Here is a 22,245-nt window from a genome sequence, read left to right on the forward strand (position 1 = left end):
AGAGTGCAGAGGAGGTTTACCAGGATGCTGCCTGGTATGGAAGGACTGGGTTATGAGGAAAGATTGGGAAAACTGGGGCTCTTCTGCTTAGAAAGACGGAGATTAAGGGGGGATCTGATAGAGGTGTATGAAATAATGAAGGGTATAGATAGAATCAACAGTGGCAGGCTTTTCCCTAGATTGGGGACAACTATCACAGGAGGTCACAATCTAAGATTGAGGGGGGAGAAGTATAATTTGGAATTTAGAGGAAGGTTTTTCACACAGAGGGTCGTGGGGGTATGGAATGCGCTACCAAGTAAGGAGGTGGAGGCAGGCACGCTGGACTTGTTTAAGGTTTACTTACATAGGCACGAGTGAAACAGGGATGGAGGGTTATATAAGACGGTTTTAAAAAGGGTCAGAGCCTCGGGTCGATACTGGAAATGTAATAGTACATGTTAATGTTTTTGTCTCTTTTAATCCACAGGTGTCAGTCCGCCTTGTTGTCAAATGAGGGGCATGCACACGGTGGGTCGTGCGTAGGCTGCTCTTGGATGTTTCGAGAGTAGCCTAGTACTTCGTGTCGACGTGTGTGCTTAAATCTGGACCAGCAGATGGGCACCACAACAGCTCAGTGACTATCACTGCTGGCTGTGCAGATACATGGATTTGGGCCAGTGTCTGTGGGAGTTTGCGCATTCTCCCTGTGGTTGCGTGGGTTTCCTCCGGGTGCTCCGGTTTCCTCCCACACCCCAAAGATGTGCTCTTAGGCTGATTGGTGTACCAAATTGACCCTACACTATTCTCCCCTGAATCTGGCTACAGTAGGGGTACCATTTGCATTCACATGGGACAAGGTAGGTGGAGGAAAATGCTTCAAAGTGGCAGCGCGGGCTCATTGGGCCGAAGGGCCTGTTTCCCGTGCCGGGTTGTTCTTTGTTCTTTGTTTCAAAGTCGGGGTTGTCAGGGCATTGGGGCTGGCCAATGTGGGGGGAACAGTGGACGCTGTCGGGGAGGGGTCGGGGCTGGTCACTGGGAGGGGTCAGGGGTGGGGTTGGCTGGGGAAGGTGGTGGGGACATTGGGGCTGGCCTGCGGAGTTCCAGGAGGGCAGCGATCGGTTGGGGGCGGGGGGTGCGGGTGATGGAGGGCAGCAATCAAGGAGATTATGGGGCTTGCAATCAGGTAGCCCAGCAGTCAGGAGGCCGGTAAGGAAGAAGGTGGGTGAACTGCTTATGTGTCAATCTTCTGACTGACAGAGCGGCACATGTGCAGTGACTCACTCAGTGCTACGCTGCCAGCCTCTTGGGCAGGAATAGGCCCCACCCTCTACTTTCCAGAGTGAATCCTGCTGAAGCATTCTACTCAGAGTGTTGGAGATTCGCCCTGATAAGGACACTAAAGAAACCAGCGAGTATTACTACCATTTTCCCGTAAGTTGGTCGTTTAGATTTTTATGGGGAGAATCCTAACTGAGATCTGCACTGTATTTTTTTGTTATAGCAGAAGAATTTTGGGAAAATTTCACCTGAAGTTTATGGTTACCAAATCCAAAAAAAAGACATGATCTCACACACACACACACACACACACACACACACACACACACACACACACACACACACACACACACACACACACACACACACACACACACCAGAGGTAAGCGAGTTAAATTCCAAATAAAAGTTAGAAGAATATATGATTAATTTCTTCTTCTTGTCCATGAGGCATAGTTTATTGACTGTTTGAACTGCTTGAGGTGAACACTTTTCCTTTTAAATCCTGAGGTGGAATTGTCCCTCTTTTACACAGAGTGCTGACTGAGGCGAGAAAACAGCTTACCAGCTACACAGCCGGTTTCCCTTGCCACATTATTCAGCATGCTGTGCAAAACAAATCTGCAGCCGTGGCCCACAGTGTTAGGGTGGCGGAACTGGCAAAAAGAAACAGGTCCTCTTTGATCATTTCAATATGTCTTTGGTTAACTGGTGAAGTTATTGATAGATCTCATGCTGTTATCATTTTGGTGGGTCACAGCTGCTTCGTAGGTTCTCCCAGCTCTTCCAGTCCACATGGGAACAAGGGGTCCTTCTACAAGACTTTAAAGATACTTCATTGTTCATATCTACAAACGCAAAGACAACCACCAGTCCAGTGACAGTGACAGAGAAATATCTCCTGTCTATTGCTGGAAAGATCCTTGCCAGAAGCTTTCAAAACCAGCTCACATTACATTTTGAGCAGAATTTACTTCCAGAGAACCTTCTGAGGGACCATCGACATGATGTTTGCTGCTCACCATCTGCAGGAGAAGAGCCAAGAACAAAATGCTAACTGATACACCACCTTTGTCAACCAAACCAAAGCTTTCAACACTGTCAGCCGCTAAAGGCTCTGGAAGATTATGAGCAAGTTTGGGTGCCCAGCCAAATTCACTCCGATGGTTTGACAGTTCCAAAGTGGCATGCATGATGACCTTGATGACAGTGAGACTTTGCCCCTTTCCCTGTCACCAATAGAGTGAAACAGGGCTGCATACTGGCACCGGCCCTCTTCAGCATCATGTTCTCAGCCATGCTTACTGACATTTTCCAAGATAATGACATGGGCATGGAGGTCAACAACCAAATAAATGGCAAGCTCTTCAACCTGTAACATCTACAGACCAAGACCTCATTGATAGACTATGTGACCTACTATTTGCTGGTGACTGTACACTAAAAGCTGGAATTGAGATAGGTTTACAGTAATTATGAACCTATTCTCCACATCCTGTGATAACTTCAGCCTCACATTAGCACAAGGAAGATCAAAGTCTTGTTCCAACCTGTTCCAGGAAAGCTCTATCAGTAACAGTATCAGCACAGTAGCACAGTGGTTATCACTGCTGCTTCACAGCTCTAGGGTACCGGGTTCGATTCCCAGCTCGGGTCACTGTCTGTGTGGAGTTTGCACATTCGTCTCGTGTCTGCGTGGGTTTCCTCCAGATACTCTGGTTTCCTCCCACAGTCCCAAGATGTGCGGGTTAGGTTGATTGGCCATGCTAAGAAATTGCCCCTTACTGTCCAGGGATGCACAGGTTAGAGGGATTAGTGGGTATAATATGTAGGGATAGAGGGATACGGCCTGGGTGAGATTGTGTTTGGTGCAGACTCGATGGGCTGAATGGCCTCTTTCTGCACTGTAGGTTTCTATGATTCAGTAATAGACAGTGATTGTAAATGACCAGAAGCTGACCACTATGGACGACTTCACTTACCTGGGCAGCATGCACTCACACTGTATTGACAACCAAGACCGACGCCAGAATTGCCAAGCCAATGTGTTTTTTGGAAGACTTTGCTATTCAGTATGGAAATGTAGAGGGGTGTGCCTAAAGACTAAGCTCAAGGTCTACTGAGAAATCATCCTCTCCACTCTTCTCTGCATGAGTAAGACCTGGGCTGTCTACCAGCGGCACACAAAGAAAATCAATCACTTCCACCTTTGCTGCCTCTGCATGCCCCTCGACATCAAGAGGCAAGACAAATTCCTAGACACAGAGGTCCTTGGGAGAAATGGCATGATAAGCATTTTTATAATGTTACAACATAAACTGCTCCAATGGATTGGACACATCACCAGGATATCTGACAACTGACTCTCTAAGTGAATCTTCTAGTGAACTGCAGGGCAGTGCATTCTCCTGTGGTGGGCAGAAGAAATGTCTCAAAGATACCGTGAAGGCCTCCCGCAAGGACTTTAAAATTGACACTGCATCAAGGAAGATCCTTGCCCAAGATCGCTGAGCCTGCAAGAGTGCAATTGCCAAAGACACATCAGCAAACAAGGAGCGATGGATAGTGTCAGCCCGAAATAAGCACAAAGCACGTAAAAACCATGAGAGCCTCTGACTACCTGGTAGCCTCATTGTCCTGTCCTCCCTGTAATATAATCTTTGTGCTAAGGTAGGACTTATCAGTCACCTTCACACCCATACAGCCCAACCCCTGGATAACAAACAAAAAAGGAATTAGACAAATGATGATGATGATGGTGAATTTTGAAAGAAAAACAGGTCAAGTTTAAACATTTCAATATGTTTTGGTTAAGTGGTGAAATTACAGACAGGTTTCACACAGCCATCATTTCCCATTGTGTCGTGACAATTGTATATTTATATATAATGTAGCTTGATAAATGTCTCATCTTTTACCACAATTTAAGATAGTAATGTGATAAGCTTTTAGTCCAGGTAACCATGAGCAAAATTTATATTAAACCCCGAGTATACAGCAGAAGATTGTCACTTTTTGTTTTTAATATGCTATCTGTTTGTCTCAAAACTGAATGCAAAATGCAAAACTATTGGAGAGCTGTTACACCTTCAGCTTTATGTGAAAGGCAGACTACAGTTGTATCAGTATGACATGCTGCTTACTTAGCTATTTGAATGCTGATAAATATTCTACTGTTAGTTTATAACTTCAGTGGGCACAATTTACCCTTTTGCACTCTAAGTGCTCCCATCAGCACGAAACCTGGAGTGTTTCCCATTGGCATTGGTTGTCAGATGGGATTCACCCAACTTAACCATCTAAATTTATGCATAACCTGAAATATGCTGGCTAGTCCAGCTTTACAAAAATTGAGGCCCCAATCTCTGCGCTCTCTAACAGCCCCTTTCCCCCTCCACACTACCACCCCACCCCCGCTCCCCCCCCCTTCCAGCCCACTAATTACATTACAATGAACAGCATTGCATAATCAGCATGTTCTCACTTGCTGTGGGCACAAACCTGATTGGGGCTGGCAGGGCAAGCCGGGAGCAGCATGACAGGTTTGCCGCCTAGCGGGAATCCTGTTTTAGACCCAATGCCCGATTCAATGGACCGTTGAGAATCCTGCCAGGCTAGCAGGACCAGCAAATCCCAGCCAACATTTGGGATTAGTGATATTTGTTTTGGTTTTGACAGAAACTAGGAAATTGAAAATTCAATGTAGCTTGTGGTGTATCTTCAATGTATAAAAGAGGGGCTGGAAAATATAATGGAGTTTGGATGATCATTCAGAGGAATTCCTGGTTTCAAGGACAAACACAATAAGGTTAAAGTTCAACAAGTTTATTTGTAGCAAATGCCACTAGCTTTTGGAACTGGCTGTTCCTTCGTCAGGTGGGTGGGCGTTTGCTACAAATGCACCTGTTGGACTTTAACCTGGTGTTATGAGACTTCTTACTGTGTTTACCCCAGTCCAACGCCAGCATCTCCACTCCAAGGACAAAGGTAGGTTTTTCACTCATTCTGCCTCACCTGCCAAGTGATCTTGGCTGGTCGTTTCTGTACCACCCAGTCCAGCCCTGATTCTGTGAGCAGGCATTATTGGAATGTGATGGTCAAAAATGAAGGAAGGTGCATGTAATTGCATTCTTGCAGAGACATCCCAACAATTTTGATAAGAGAGCGGCAGGGTAGGACGGCTCTGCAGCTGGGGAGATGATTGCTGGATATCCCATGCTGTGTCAGAATAATATGGTGTCAATAACGATGTTGGTGATCCATTCCATGTGAGACAATGACCCCCATCCTCGCAGTAGCTTGGGGTGAGACATTCTAGTTCCATTTTACCACACTTTGGCTGATGGAGACTCTCAGAATTTCAAATATACAGATATTGGATTGGGAAAAGGCTAAATCATTGCTGCTGTCAAAAGGAAAATATCTGAGGTATATAATTAATTGTCCAGAGATTTCTGTTTTCACTGGGAAGAAAAGGGCAGTAATGGGACAGGTAAATCAGGCGGGATGTCAAATTGGTGGCTAACCTATTCTCATTACAATTAAAATCAACCCCACTGTGATCATAAAAGATAACATAACCCACAGTATTTCAGCTAGCTGGGCCAGACTGCTTGACTGGAATTCCATCATGGCATTATTAACTGACAGAATAAAGTAGAAATGATTTATAATATGATTTGAATCCTGAGATTAGGTTGCTGCTCTGTGTCACTTCTGGGTTTTTGTTATGGGCAAAAATTAGATAAAACTACCCTCATGAATGTCCATGTAAATTATGTCTATTTATAACCCTCAAACCTAACCCAAACCCTTCCTCTGAAAGACCGCTAGAAAACACAGGATCTACACAATTAACAATGTACTTCATGACAAAGGACGGCAAAACAAACAATGCAATTGGTTCTTTGCAACAGGGGTAACTAAATTAATGGGTGAGCAAAAATAATGTGTTTCAAGATCAGCCATGATCTTATTGAATGGCGGGGCAGGCTCGAAGGGCTAGATGGCCTACTCCTGCTCCTATTTCTTATGTTCTTATGTTCTTATAACAACCAGTTCGCACCTTCTGGAAAGAGTATATATCTCACATTCTGAAATGTTAGAGAGATAATTATTTTCATCAAGAACAGACACTTCTCTAAAGATGGAGGATATTTAAAATCCTTGAACAGTTCAGTCCAATTTAATCTGTCCCATCCAGTATTCACTGCACCACTAAATCAGGTCAAGATTCTGCCGACAGCCTGCTGGTGTCGATTTCATTGCCCTTGTAAACCCAATTGTGATGCTCGCTTCACAAAACATGCTTGAATGGTTTGTTTACAGTCATGTGCATGACTTGCATTTGGATGGGCATCCCTCCTGGTACTGTGGCCAAATCAGTGTTACCTTGTTAAATTGGCCACTGACAGCTCATTTTAAATGATTACAGAAGAAATATCTCATTAATAAATTATGGATCTGATTCTCTGACCTCTTCAGATATCCAGTGGTGCCCAGGTGATTGGGGCATCGGCCAAAAAGCAGGAATCTCGACAAGTGTGAGGCCTCTACGGATTCATCTGACATGCCCTACCAGCCCTGATCAGGTTCCCATCCAGAGTGGATGGCAACCCAATAATGATGCAAAGTATCTAATTTGTTGTAGAAGATTACAATATACCAGTTGCATCATGTGGCCTAATAGATGCTTGTGCCATTTCTTACCAATAATACCAGTGCTGTACAGCCTACATGGATTAGTCACCAACAACTATTGCCTGACACCTCAGCACGTTTCACAGAACAATGTTCACCATTGACTTACCTTGAATTCATCAGAGACATTTTTGTTGTGTGTAGTTTGCCTGCAAAGAACCATTTGTTACCACACAGACAATTTTTCCATATATTCTTCCACTTCATGTTTAGCTTCTAAGTGGATTTCATTTTTGTGCCTTCAATTTCTAAATGGACAAAATTCTAGCCACAATGTTTTAGCTCAATGACAGCATCCTTGCTACTGGGCCAGAAACCATGGGAGTGATTCTCCTATCCTGCTCTGCTAATTTTTTAACGCAACAGGCTGGGAGATTCCAGCCGAGCCCAATGCACTGGATTTGTGCTGGGCATACTGGCCCATTAGCGTTTCCCAGCGCTGGATTCCAAAGGCACCAGAAATTGGTGGGGTGGGGGGAGGGGCATAAATTATGGTAATATTCATTATCATATATTTTAAATCCTATCAGTGGCCCGGGCTGAAGTCTCTGGGCCTGCTAGCCTCTCCATTCCGCAGGGTTTACAGTAGCTCCTCATTTTCAGGGAGCTAGCGGCCCAACCCCACTGGACTGAAGAAGAAGCAATTGGGGCTCTTTAAAAGGTAAAGCATGGAGGGTGTGGGGTGCCCCCTGGGTATTGGCACCATGGCAGTGCCAGCCTAGGTCCCCAGGCACTGCTCATGGAGCAAGATGCCAAGGCCCGGGGGAAACTTGGCACTGCCCATTGGGAATTGGGCAGTGTCAAGGGGAGTGGGCATGGGGATGGGGCCTAGTGAGTGGGGCCTCGTGGGCAATTGGTGGGAATGGGGGTCCCACTGCCACTCTGCACAGAGATTGTTGGGGGAAGGAGGGAGGGCGACGATGGGGCAGGCTTGGGAGGGTGGTAGCCATGTGGGGGAGGGTGGGGCTGCTGGGGGTGGTCAGCACTGCAGGGGAGTAACTGTCGGGCAGGGGGGCGTGGAGATTTGGACAGGCCAGGAGGGGAGGGTTGGGTCTGGGCCCAGGAATGGTGGGGAGCCAGCGATCAAGCCATGGGGGGCTGGAGGACCAGCAATGCAGGGGTCACGGGGCTGGCTAGCAATCAGGAGGTCGTCAGTGCATGTGCCGTTTGCAGTGGCCCACTCAGCACTTTGACTTCAGCAGAAATAGGCCCCACCTCCTAGTTTTTAATGATATTCACACTGGTGGCCTCTGCAGTGCACAGAGTGTGGGGGATTCTTCTCTGAATTCCCAATGAAAAGAACAACCTGAATTACTCGAGTTTTCACACAAATTTGGCACTTAGAATATTTTTGGGAGAATTCCAGCCTATGTGTTAAAGCGCCACCCTAGGTTTTTTTTTATTTGCTCGTGGGACATGTGAGTCGCTGGCTGGCCAGCATTTATTGCCCATCCCTGATTGCCCTTGGGAGGGCAGCTGAGCGTCAACCAGATTGCTGTGGCTCTGGAGTCATATGTAGGCCAGACCAGGTAAGGATGGCAGTTTTCCTTCCCTAAAGGACATAAGTGAACCAGATGAATTTTTCCAACAATCGACAATGGCTTCACAACTATTTTTTATATTGAATTCAAATTCCACCATCTGCTGTAGCGGGATTCAAACTCAGGTCCCCAGAAGATTAGCTAAATTTCTGGATTAATAGTCTAGCGATAGTACCACTTGGCCATCGCCTCCCCTTTTGAGGCAGGCAATGCAATATTGTGAGAATGCATTGTTGGAAAAAGTAGCCCTCTTCGAGGTGGGTTTGGCGGTGGGATACACTTACTCAGGCAGGTGGATGGTGGTGGTGGCCTATGGGCAGTCTTCCTGCCCATCACCAATTGAGGCCCTTAAGTAGACAATTAATGCCCACTTAAGGGCCTTATTCCCCCACTGCTGGTATCCACCCAAGGCAAATGGGTGATTTGCCATGATTGATCAAGGGACCCAACAAGAAGACAAGGTGGGGGGGCACTGAGAGTTGCACTCCTGCCCTTGCTTCTGACCCATCTCCCCAGGAATCTTCAACATTCTCCCACCATCACTCATCTCTGCCAGGGTCCCAAAGCACTCCTCAATTCCGAAGAATTGTAGTACCATTAGGAGCGTCCACATCCCTGAAAATGCTGCAAATTAACGAATAGCTGTTAGTGTCTGCTTAAACACAGTAAAAAGTCTGACAACACCAGGTTTTAGTCCAACCTATTTATTTGATAATATACTCGCAAGCTTTCGAGGGGTTACCCTCTTCGTCAGGTGAATGGAGAGTCTGCTTAGCCAGCATTCCTTGGCAGGGCTTCTGCATGCAGGGTCCTTGATCCTGTTTGACACTTAATTCAATAGGCCTTTCCAAAAACAGACAACATAGGGCTATTGCTGGCTCTTCAGTGGGTGAGATCCCAGTCACCTCTATTAAATAGCACCCAGTCTCTTTTGGATGAGATATTAGAACAAAGCCCCTTTTGCTCTCTCAGACATATGCAAAACACTCCACATTGTTTGATCACTTGCAGGTGAGTTCAACTGGTGTCCTGACCAATATTTAACAGAAGTCTCACGACACCAGGTTAAAGTCCAACAGGTTTATTTGGTAGCACAAGCTTTCGGAACGCAGCTCCTTCATCAGGTGAGTGAGGAACTGTGTTCACAAACAGGGCATATATAGAAATAAACTCAATTTACAAGATAATGGTTGGAATGTGAATTTTTACAGGTAATCAAGTCTTAAAGGTACAGACAATGTGAGTGGAGAGAGGGTTAAGCACAGTTTAAAGAGATGTGCATTATCTCATGCCAGGACAATTAGTGAGATTTTGCAAGCCCAGGCAAGTCGTGGGGGTTACAGATAGTGTGACATGAAACCAAGATCCTGGTTGAGGCTGTCCTCATGTGTGTGGAATTTGGTTATCAGTTTCTACTCAGCGATTCTGCATTGTGTGTCATGGAAGCTGCCTTGGAGAATGCTCACTTGAAGATCAGACGCTGAATGCCCCAACACTCCACTCACATTGTCTATATCTTTAAGACTTGATTACCTGTAAAAACTCACATTCCAACCATTGTCTTGTAATTTGAGTTTGTGTGTGTATATGCCATTTGTGAACACAGCTCCTCACTCACCTGACAAAAGGACAGTTCTCCGAAAGCTTGTGCTACCAAATAACTTTGTTGGACTTTAACCTGGTGTTGTGAGACTTCTTACTGTGCTTATCCCAGTTCAATGCTGGCATCTCCACATCAATATTTAACACTCATCCAATACTATTAAAATAGATTGCCTGGTAATTTATAATATTGCTGTTTGTGGGAACTTGCTGTGTGCAAATTGGCTGCTGCATTGCCCAACATTATAAAAATAACGACAATTCTAAAATAATTTATTGGGCGCAAAACAATTTGGGACACCCTGGAACTATTTGCTTTTAATTCTTTCTACTCTGGATTTTTTGTTTGTTTCTGTCAGTTTCTTCATTTGTCTCATTCAGGATGAACTTTTGAACAATTGCGTGATTGCTTTCTCTTTCAGTATAAAGTAAGACTGCAACTAGTCATTTGCAACATACTTCTGTAGTTTCTCCTTCCCAGCTATTGTACCAATGGTATGCCTGATGATCTCTTTGACTATACTGCCATTCATGTTCCTCAGAAGTTTGTGTTATTTAACTGTCATGCTACAGTTATTCTGTCTAGCCAGTGAAAAAATCGGAAAGTTAATTATGCAACCACAGCTAAAATATTTTTTTCACAACCAGCATGGCCTGTTAGCTGATTTTTTTTAATACCAAGATGTCAGTGGGGAGTCAGTGATAGAATCTAAACAACAGAAGGAGGCCATTTGGCCCATTAAGACTACGCTGCAACAATCCCACCCAGGTCCTATTCGCGTAACCCCACATATTTACATATTTACCCTCCTGGCCCTCTGACACTAAGGGACAATTTATCATAGCTAATCAACCTAACCTGTACATCTTTGGATAACCACATACTTCAGAAAATAGTGGTTTAATGTACAGAAACCCATGGCTAGCATACATCTATTTTCCAATCGAGCAGCCAGTGAGTCAGCTTTCTACAGGCAGCAATAGGTGCTCCATTAAACTGACGTGTGCTGATGCCCTGAATGATTGATGATTAATTTAATTGCAGCAATTTAACTTCTAGGAAGTGAGGTAAATCTATGACAGACATGACTAATTTTAGTGGCACATAGGCGGCACAAATTCCAACTAAATGAGCTTCCAGAGAGCAGAGTGCATCACCTAAATTTGGAATGTTTATCTTAGGAATCTGAAACCTATGAATCCACTGTCTCGTGGTCAGGTTCTGAACAACTGGAGAGCCACTTACAAAATTGATAATAATTGTCAAATAAATCCAGTATTAGATTACATCCAGTATGAATAATGGGAATTTCATGAATATTTTTGTGCCTCCACTGCTTTTAGGTGGCAATATATTATCCACAAAATTCTCCCTCGTGAACTTTCTTCCCTTCAAATTCTGGATGTTAAGTAGGCTAAATGGTAAACTGAAATGGAGAGAAAGAGAGATCCTGAAACAGAGAAAAGGACAGCCTGAAATAGGGAATGGAGGTGAGTGTGAAGCGGGGGGAAAGCATAAATTTGCAATAGAGAGAGGGAGTGCCTGGAACTGGGATAGAGAGTGAGTGTAGAATAGAGAAATAAAGAGTACCTTCTGCAGGGTAAGGTAAAATAAGAGTAGAGGGAGGTTCAGGAAGATAACAAGGCTGGATAATGATGCTGAGCATTGGGAGAAAAGGGGGTTAGGGTGGTGGGGGTGGAAGGGAATCCTGGAGGAGAGAAAGAGAAGTGGCAGAGTGGCAGCAAAGCAATATCTGTAGGGAGAGAGAATCTAGAATGCAGAGACAGAGTCTCGAGCAGACAATGAAAGAGAGAGAGAAGCTGCAGCTGAGGGAGAAAGGGAGGGAACCATGAGCTGAAGAAAACTGAAACTGAAAGAGAGAGAGTTTCTCCCTACATAAGTAGGGAGTGAAAACCTAGAAGACAGCCTAAAGAGATAAAAAGAGAGCTTGAAATATGGAGAGGGGAAGACATTGTGAAGATAGTGTTCATATTTTCAGGCAGTAAGCACCTAAACAGTTCATTCACTAGTTGGGAACTTTATTTTACATAACCCGAAGAATCTAATGCAGGTAGAGGAAAAGTAGAATGCATATTGGGCCCAACCTCCAGTGAAACTGGAGCCTTGGCAACTCTAATATTATTGGCATTTTGCTTTAATTTCTACAAATACAATCAGAATATTGGCACTAAACCAATGTTTTGCTCCAAAATTACACATTTTGGCTCTCAAAGGCAAAAATATGAAAATGTGTTTGTCTACTGGTTTCTTTCTATAAAGGGAACAGCTGCAGCCCAGAAAAGCAGTACCAATGTTGCTCCTCAGCACAGCTGCTGAGCTCTTATGTTACGTTTTGCATAGAATAACTCTGGTCATCTTTGAGGCATGTAAAATAGATCGACATAGAAAAACGTTCAAAAGTGAGATATTCAGACTGCCATTTATAGAGTATTACTTGTGACCATGGGTTATTTGTTATTAAACTGTCATGTAAATTTGCATAAAAGGTACTTCTTCAAATGCCACACACTCTATCAAGTTCTCCCTATTTTAATGTTAGTTAAATGCTTGTATAACCTTTCCAGACTTCTTCCTTTTTAGAACCATACACTCACCTGCCAATACTCAGTTTTGTAGCACCTCAGGCTGCTTATCTAATAGTGAATTAGGTGCATCAGGTAATACAGGACAGTTTGCTTTCCATTTATGCAAACAGCACAAAACATGATTTTAGTGCTGAGAAAACTTCATACACATGATCTGCTTATCCGATTCATTGAAAACACAGGCGTGCTAAGTTGTATAATAGCCCAGTCAGCTTTTGGATCATGTGTTTTCAATGTTAGGGTAATATAGTGCTATAATGCATAACATGATCATAATTTCTAATAGTGGCTAAACCTCCCTTTTTATGAAACAGTGCCAAAGTGGCTTAATAAGAAGGCCTGCCACTATCGTTTGAGGGGAACTGCAGATGGGCAGCAAGTGCGCCCATGCCAGCTTCAACCGCACTCAAAAAACTAATATAAATAATTACAAGGCCTTGATATTCAAACAGATCTGGGGATAGAGAGGACAGGACAATACCGAGCAATGATTGTGCAACATTGCAGGATGGAGAGGAATATCAGAGTTCAATGGGAATGCCTAATTTTCATTTAATTTCTGGTATTATGTGTTATGATTTCTGTAACTTTCATTTTGGATATCTGCAAACCTAATTAATAACTAAAAGAATGAAGCCACAAAATTCACTATATTAAAACGTGCAACAAACAAAAAGCACGAATTCGTATAATTACATTCTATCTGAACTAGTCAGTTACATTAAAAATATTAAATATACAATGAACACAATTATTTGTACTTCAAACTGAAAATCTTCGCTCAAATTTCCTTCTGCACACATTTGACTTACGCCTGGAAAACACTCAAGTTAGATACTCATCAGATTTGATTCCCGGCTTGGGTCACTGTCTGTGCAGTGCCTGTATGTTCTCCCCGTGTCTGTGTGGATTTCCTTTGGGTGTTCTGTTTTCATCCCACAGTCCAAAAGTCATGCTGATTAGGTGCATTGGCCATGCTAAATTCTCATTCGGTGTACCCGAACAGACACTGGAATGTAGTGACTAGAGGATTTTCACAGTAACTTCATTGCAGTGTTACTTGTGACACTAAGAAATAAACTTAAGAAATATCTCCAATATGTAATGCAGACCCATATAATATGATTTCTCCATGACTTATAAAGGTCCAGTTCAGTGATGAAACAAAGGAGGAAGTTTGTAGGTAGGTTGAAAAATAATGGACTGGAAGGATAATATTTATTGAGAAAGCTGGAAGGAGGCCAAAGGTTGCATGATGTGTCATCGCTGGATATTTTATTGGGCGTAGTGGGGCCAGCGGGTAGTTTCTTCTGAGCAATGGGTCAAAGAAACCTGTCACTACAACAAAGGAGACATGGCTGGAGGTGGCATAGAAGGGAGTATCAGGAGCGTCTCCATGAGATCCTGGATCCAACGAAGTGAGATGTCGCCAGTTGAATTGAATAGTTTAAGTGAACAGGGGATGAGATAAGTGGAACAGATGTGATGAGTCCAAGAAGTCTTGTCTCTGTTTCATTAACGACTTCTCCAGAACTCAGGAAGCTCAAGCTGCACCAGGTCAATTCAACTGTGATTCCAACAGAACCCTAATTTGATCATGCTAATACGGCTCTCTTCTCTCCATGGTGAGGTAATTGGCGGTGGCATATACACAGTGGGTTAGGATTAATTTGTGCAGTTTTAACCCCTTTCTTGACCTTTGCCCATCCTTTGTTGCCCAAGTGGCTGCATGAAATGTACATGCATGTTTTTAGTTCAGCAATTGTTAATTGAAATCATGCTATCCAGTTTTCATTAATCATCCCTTAAACTATACTGTCTGGCTCAAAATCACAGCATGATTTTAACTCCTGGCAGGAGCAGTTGACAGTCCCACGCTGGAGTCCATGCCAGAGATTCAGTGATTCTGTTTTCCAAACTGCATTTGAATGAAGTTGATTACCCTGTTTTGGCTAAAGTGCCTATTGGGCAGCAATTGATGTGGGCTGGAGATTGTCTTTTATGACAAAACCAGTGGTGATATAATAGAAAAAGAATGATGGGCAGGGACTAGGAAAAGTGGACTCTCAATTTTAACCCCTTTCCCAATTTTTTCCACTAAAAGTTAATATTTCTCCTCACATGTTTTGTCACCCTAATAAGAACCATAAGCATAGTTGGACAGCTGAATTTGTACGTGTCGCCATGTGTCTTAGAGGTTTCATAACTAATGTACGGAAGATGAATCTTAATTTCTCACTGGAATTGAAGTAAAGCAGTTTACTTTAATTATAATTATATTCACATGCTTATCGATTTTACTTCTCCTATATATGCATAGACACATATGTGCGCAACATTTGCAGATGCATATTTCCACAGTTTCTAACAATGATAAGGAATGTAGAAATAATGAGACTCACATACTCACATTCCACCACTCCCCTAACCATGCATGACAATTTTTTCCAAAATGACTGCAGTCATTTTGGAAAAAATTCAAGAGACAGTACAACAGTCTTGAGGCAAACTGTCAGAATTAAGCTAACCCACTCCTTCAGAATATTCTATATTAATAGATGATTAATCTCACTAACACTGCAAAAATAATTAATACTATGTCAGATAATTGCTCTCTAGTTGTTTGGAGGTTTAACAATTCTAGGGTGGACACTGAATAACAAAATTTGCAGAGATATCACTTGGAGATGAAGTACAAACAAGGGAAGCAGAAGTACATCACCAATATGCCATCAAGAGCTGCACTCCCTTTGAAGGAGGTAGATGATGCTTGCACAGAGCATGAAATCTTCCAGATTGAGCAAGAGGTAGCAGCACAACTTCATTTGGAAGACACCAATCCAGTAGAGACTTTGATGAACAAGTGTCTTGCTCAGATCAAGCAGACTATACAATAAGATGCAACTCTTTAAGGGCTACAGGAAGTTGTGATCAAGCCTGAGCCTGTTAAGGACACACTAGTTGCTTTAAGGAAGTATTTCAACATACAGAGACGAAATGATTGCTGAAGATAGCATCTTGTAGGAATGAATCATTATACCTCAAGAGATGAAAAGAAATTTTGAAGTGTATCTATGCAAAACCATTAAGCAATTGGTCCAGTTTGAAGAAAGCAAAGGAAATGTGCAACTGGTCAAACTTGAGTAAAGAGATGAAGGACCTCAGTGTACTGTTTGTAATGAACATCAAGCTAGGCAGCTACAGAACTGCTCATGACTCATGACATTCCAGAAAGACCATGGATGCAGCTTGAACATAGGAATATAAGAACTAGGAGCAGAAATAGGCTATTCAGCCCCTCGAACCTGTTCTTCCATTCCAAGTGATATTTCTGCAAATTAAATAATGACTTAGTAAATGTTTTGAGGCAGATTAAAGAAGTTTGAGAAAGATGCTTGTGGCAGACTTGACTATTTTTCTCTCCCAAACAAGTAAGGATTGAAAGCAAATATAATAGCCAGGCATGTTCCTTCATCTGTTTTGCATTGAGTTTGCATGAATGCTCTTGATGCAAATGCAATTGGTTGTATTTGCTGCTTTTGTCTCAGCCTGAGCTCCACTTTCCTGTCCATTCTCCATAATGCTTCAACCCATTACTAATGATCTTCTCCTTAAGTTACGTCAATGTCCTACATTCACTGCATTCCGTGATAGTGAATACTGGAGATTCAGCATCCCTTGAGAGAAGTAGTTCCCCCCATCTCTGTTTTTAATCTGCTACCCCTTATTCTAAAACTATGACCTCTTGCTCCACAAGAGGTAGCATCCACTCTACATCTACTTTGTCAATACCTGTTATCATCTTATATATCTCAATGAGATTCTTCTAAACTCTAGCGAATAGTGGTCTAAATTCTCAGTCTCTCTCCATAAGACAAACTCACCATATCTGGAATCAATCTAATGAACTTCCTCTGAACTGCCTCTAATGCCACTGCATCCTTCCTCAAATAAGGGGAGGAATTGTGCATAGTACTCGAGGTGCGGTCTCTCCACTGCCTTGTACAGTTGCAGCAACACTTCCTTACTTATATACTCCATTCCTCCATTTCTTTCATTATTGCAATGGAGAGGGATAGGGCTATATCACATCTTGTCTCCTCCATTGAACCTCTAACACCTGATACAGATACTTTATGTTCTATTCCCCATTGTTACCAGCTTGCCTTAGGTAAACATCTGTTTGGAATGCTGATAGGCTTATCGATGTACTAAAGACCAGTTCTACTGATCTAACTAAATTGTGTCTGCCCTTAAGCAACCTGCATCTTCCAATCGATTTAAAAAATATATAACCAGCAGAGAACATTCCAATTTGTTGGATTTTCCTGATTTTTCATGGCATCACTATTTTTCCTGACAACATCCTCCTGTGATATTGAATATTCAAATCTTATTTTTGAATCTTACTTTCCAAAGTGTATCGTAAGTAGTCATTCCATTTTTTTGACCAAAATGGATAACGTCACACTTATCCACGCTAAAATTCATCTGCCACATTTTGGCCCTCATACTTAACATGTCTATATCCATTTGTAAATTTCTTATTTCTTCTTTGCAACTAATTATTCCACCTATTTTAATGCAAAGTTGGCTATAGTAGCTTCTATCCCTGTTTCCATGTCATGATGTGGAGATGCAGGATGAAGGAGTAGCCCTCTGAAAGCTTGTGATTCCAAATAATCTGGTGTTGTGAGACTTCTTATTGTATCCAAGTCAATAACATAGTTAGTGAATAGGCGGGGCCTGAGGACCAAACCCTGTGACACCCAACTAGTTACATCTTGCCAATCAGAACAAGACTCACTTATTCAGACTCTGCCTTCTTTCAGTTAGCCAGTCTTCTATTCAAACTAATAAATTGCCTCTAACCCTATGTGATCTTACCTTGTGTATTAACCTTCTACGTGGCATCTTATCAAAAATCTTCCTGAAGTCCATATATACTACATCTACAAAATCCTCATTGTCCACTTGGCTTGTTACAAAGAACTGTAGCACATTAGTCAAATATGATTTATCCTTCATAAACCCTTGCTAAATCTGATGGATTGTATTTTGACTTTCGAAATGTCTAGTTATTACTTCCTTAATAATAGATTCTAACAATTTCTCAACAACAGATGGTCTAACTGGTCTGTAGTTTCCTACTTTCTGCCTCTCTCCTTTTTTGAATAACAGCATTAAATTAGCATTTTTCCAACCCACTGGAACCTTTACCCATCCAGGGAATTTTGAAATATTATAACCAATAGATCTAATATCTCTGCTTTAGTATGCTAGGATGTGGGCCATCAAGCCCTGGCAACTTCTCTGCCTTCAATCCCAAAAGCTTGTTGAGTTCTATTTCCTTATTTATGATGATTGATCTAACTTCCTCCCTTTCTATTACCTCTGTATTACCCATTACTATTGGGATGGTACTCATGTCCTCCACCATGAAAACTGAGACAAAATATTGATTTAGCATCTTTGCCATTTCTGTATTCCCCACTATTAACTCTGAAGTCTCAACCTCCATGAGACCAACATTCACTTTAGCTGCTCTCCTCTCTTTTATGTACTTGTAGAAGCTTTTGGTATCCTTTTTTATATTTTCTGCTAGTTTTATTTCATAATTTACCTTTGCTCTTTTTGTTACATTTTTAGTAACTGTTTGTTGATCTTTAAAAGTTCCCCAATCTTCCAGTCTGCCACTGGCCTTTGCAATATGGTATGGCTTAGTTTTCGTCTTTATGTTGTCTTTGTCTTCCTTGCTTAGCCATCAATGTTTCTTTCCTCTCTTACAATCTTTCTTCCTCTCTGGAATATATTTTAGTTGAATATCTCTTTAAACAATGGCCAGTGCCATTGCTTATCAACTGTTCTACCTTTTGGCCTTCCTGCCCAGTCCACTGAGGCCAAATCTGTCCTCATCCACACATAATTACGTTTATTTAACTGCAAGATGTGAGTGTGGGATTCTAGTTTCTCGCTCTCAAACTGAATTTTGAATTCTATCATACCATGATCACGCTTCTCCAGTGGATCCTTAAATTAATCCCTGCTCATTGCTGATTACACAATATCAAATCTAGAATAGCCTGTTCTCTGACTGACTCCATGACATATTGCCTCAAGAAACAATCCCTAACTAATTCAGTTAACTTTCCCTCAAGGCTACTCTTGACAGTTTGATTAATCTAGTCTTTGTGCATATTAAAATCATTCATGATTATTGCCATATCTTTCTTACAAACCCCTAGTATTTCTTGGCTTATACTGTGCTCCACTTTAGAACTACTGTTTGGGGACCTATAGACTACACCCACCAGGGACTTCTTTCCTTTACTATTTGTTATTGCTACCCAGACTCATTCCACATCTTGATCTCCAGTGCTTACATCATTTGTCACTACAGCACTGATCCATTCCAAAGTAGTTCCAAAGAAGAAAAAGCGAGGCACCTAGAAAAGAATGGTTTGATCTAGCAGACGCAGCATGGATTCGTTAAGGGGAAGTCGTGTTTGACGAATTTATTGGATTTCTATGAGGATGTAACTAGTGCGGTAGACAGAGGGGAACCGGTGGATGTGGCGTTTTTAGATTTCCAAAAGGCATTTGATAAGGGTGCCTCATAAAAAGTTGCTACAGAAGGTTAGGGTGCACAGAGTTGGGGGTAAGGTGTTAGCATGGATAGAGGATTGGCTGTCTAATAGGAAGCAGGGAATTGGTATCAATGGGTGCTATTCTGGTTGGCGGTTGGTGACTAGTGGAGTGCCGCAGGGATAGGTGCTGCGGCCTCAACTATTTACTATTTATATAGGTGATCTGGAGGAAGGGGCTGAGTGTAGGGTGACGAAATTTGCTAATGACATGATGATGAGTGGAAAAGCAAATTGTGTGGAGGGTGTGGAAAGTCTGCAGAGAAATCTGGATAGGTTGAGCAAGTTGGCGAGGCTCTGGCTGATGGAGTATAATGTTAGCAAGTGTGAGGTTATCCACTTTGGCAGAAATAATAGTAGGAGGGATTAGTATTTAAAAGGCGAAAAGCTGCAGCATGCTACGGTGCAGTGGGACCTGGGGGTCCTTGTGCACGAGTCGCAAAACCCAGTGTGCAGGTGCAGCAGGTGATCAAGAAGGCTAATGGAATGTTGGCCTTTATAGTGAGGGGGTTAGAATATAAAAGTAAGGAGGTCTTGCTGCAACTGTACAGGGCACTGGTGAGGCCACAGCTGGAGTACTGTGTGCAGTTTTGGTCGCCGCACTTGCGGAAGGATATATTGGCCTTAGAGGGAGTGCAGAGGAGGTTCACTAGGCTGATACCGGAGATGAGGGGGTTGGACTATGAAGAGAGACTAAATAGACTGGGTCTGTACTCGTTGGAGTTTAGAAGGATGAGGGGGGATCTTGTAGAGACGTATAAGATAATGAAAGGGATGGATAGGGTAGAGGTAGAGATTTTCTTCCTGCTTAGAAAGGATAGCAGGACTAGAGGACACAGCCTCAAGATAAGGTGGGGGGGGGGGTGCTGTTTAGATCAGAGTTGAGGAGGAACTTCTTCACTCAAAGGGTGGTGAATCTGTGGAATTCTCTGCCCGTTGAAGTGGTGGAGGGTACCTCGCTAAATATATTTAAGTCACAGGTATATAGGTTTTTGACAGACAGGGGAATTGAGGTTATGGGGAGAAAGTGGGAAAGTGGAACTGATCCACTTCAGATCAGCCATGATCTTATTGAATGGCGGGGCAAGCTCGAAGGGCTAGATGGCCTACTCCTGCTCCTATTTCTTATGTTCTTATGTTCGTTCGTTTACTAGCAAAGCTGTACCACCTTCTTTCTCTTTCTGCCCTTTCTGAAATATTGAATACTCTTGTATAGTCAATTTCCTGACCTGGTCTCCTTGCAACCATGCCTCAGTAATCGTCACCAAATCATTCCCTTTATCTTTACTTTCACTGTGAATTAATTTTGTTCTGAATGCTTCATGTGAGTTTGTTCTATTATCAATTTCCCCAACTCTTGTATAATTTCTTGTTGCAAAATGTTGTTCAAATATTCTGTACCTTCCTTTTATTTTCTGGTGACAATACATCTCATCACAAACCTGCACTCATATCTTCTCCTTTAATTCTGATTTTCTAATTTTCCACACAGTTGAACCCTCCCTCCCTCCCTCCCTCTCTCCCTCCCTCCCCCCCTCCCTCACTCCCTCCCCCATCCCATCTTCCTTCCCCCCTTCCTCCCCTACTCCCTCCCCCCTTCCCACCTTCCTTCCCCCTCCCTGCCCCATTCCTTCCCCCCTCCACCCCATCCCCCTCCCTCCCCTTCCTTCCTGCCCCCTTCTCCCCCCTCCCTCTCTCCCTTTCCCTATCCCCCTCCCTCCCTCCCTAACCCCTCCCCGTCCCTCCCTCCCTCTCTCCCTCCCTCCCCTCCCCTCTGCCTCCCTCCCTCCTCCCCTCCATCCCTCCCTCTGACCCCTTCCCTTTCTCCCTCCCTCCCTCCCCCTCCCCCTCCATCCCTCCCTCTGACTCCCTCCCATTCTCTGTCCCTCCCCCTCTCCCCCTCCCCCTCTTTCCCTCCCTCCTCCCCTCCCTCCCCTTCCCCCTCCCTTCTCCCTTCCTCCCCCCTCCTGTCCCCCTTCCTCCCTGCTCCCCTCTCCCCTCTCCCTGCATGTGCCAGGTGTTACGGATAGTGGAGGAGAAGTAAATTGAACCCCCCCCAATTTCCTTCCCTTACTTTCTGCAATGAACATGGTTGTTTTAAAAGTGTAGATTTGTGTGTTTCTAAGCCTCCTTTAGCATGAGGTCAATTTAAAGAGACAGTAGCAAACTTCCATGAGTTTAAAAATAAAGAAGATTATTTATTCACACACTCACCCCAAAAAATTGAAATGCTACATCATTCACATAACACAAACTCATGCAATTAAAGAAGACAGTGCACACCTACAAGTGTTAAACCAAAAGAATAGTTGATACATCATGTGTTTAACTTTTTGTTGGAGATTGTCAGTGTTAACTCAAAGAGAACATCTTTTTTCACTCTTGATTTGTAGTTTCAATGGATCCAAAGTAGCTGAAGGCAGTTATCTGGATTGTTGCAGAATTCCCTTGAAGACATCAATGTTTAACAGGTCACAAAGTTACAACATAGAACATAGAAAAACCACAGCGCAAACAGGCCCTTCGGCCCACAAATTGCGCCGATGATACCATACCTACTAGGCTTACCTATAACCCTCTATTCTATTAAGTTCCATGTACTCATCCAGAAGTCTCTTGAAAGACCCTATCGAATTTGCCTCCACCACCACTGACGGCAGCCGGTTCCACTCACCCACCACCCTCTGAGTGAAAAACTTACCCCTGATATCTCCTCTGTACCTACTCCGCAGCACCTTAAACCTGTATCCTCTTAGACACTAGTGTTTCCTTATCAGGAGATCAAATCCCATTATAGATGAACTTAAGTGTTTTGCAATCAGACTGGGAGGCTTTTGAAGGTTTTACAACCTCCTGCTTCTTAAAAAGGAAAAATGACAGACACCGCCTTT

The sequence above is a fragment of the Carcharhinus amblyrhynchos genome, chromosome 1, assembly GCF_965287045.1.
Source record: "Carcharhinus amblyrhynchos chromosome 1, sCarAmb.v2.hapA, whole genome shotgun sequence".
In the NCBI taxonomy this organism is placed as follows: domain Eukaryota; kingdom Metazoa; phylum Chordata; class Chondrichthyes; order Carcharhiniformes; family Carcharhinidae; genus Carcharhinus; species Carcharhinus amblyrhynchos.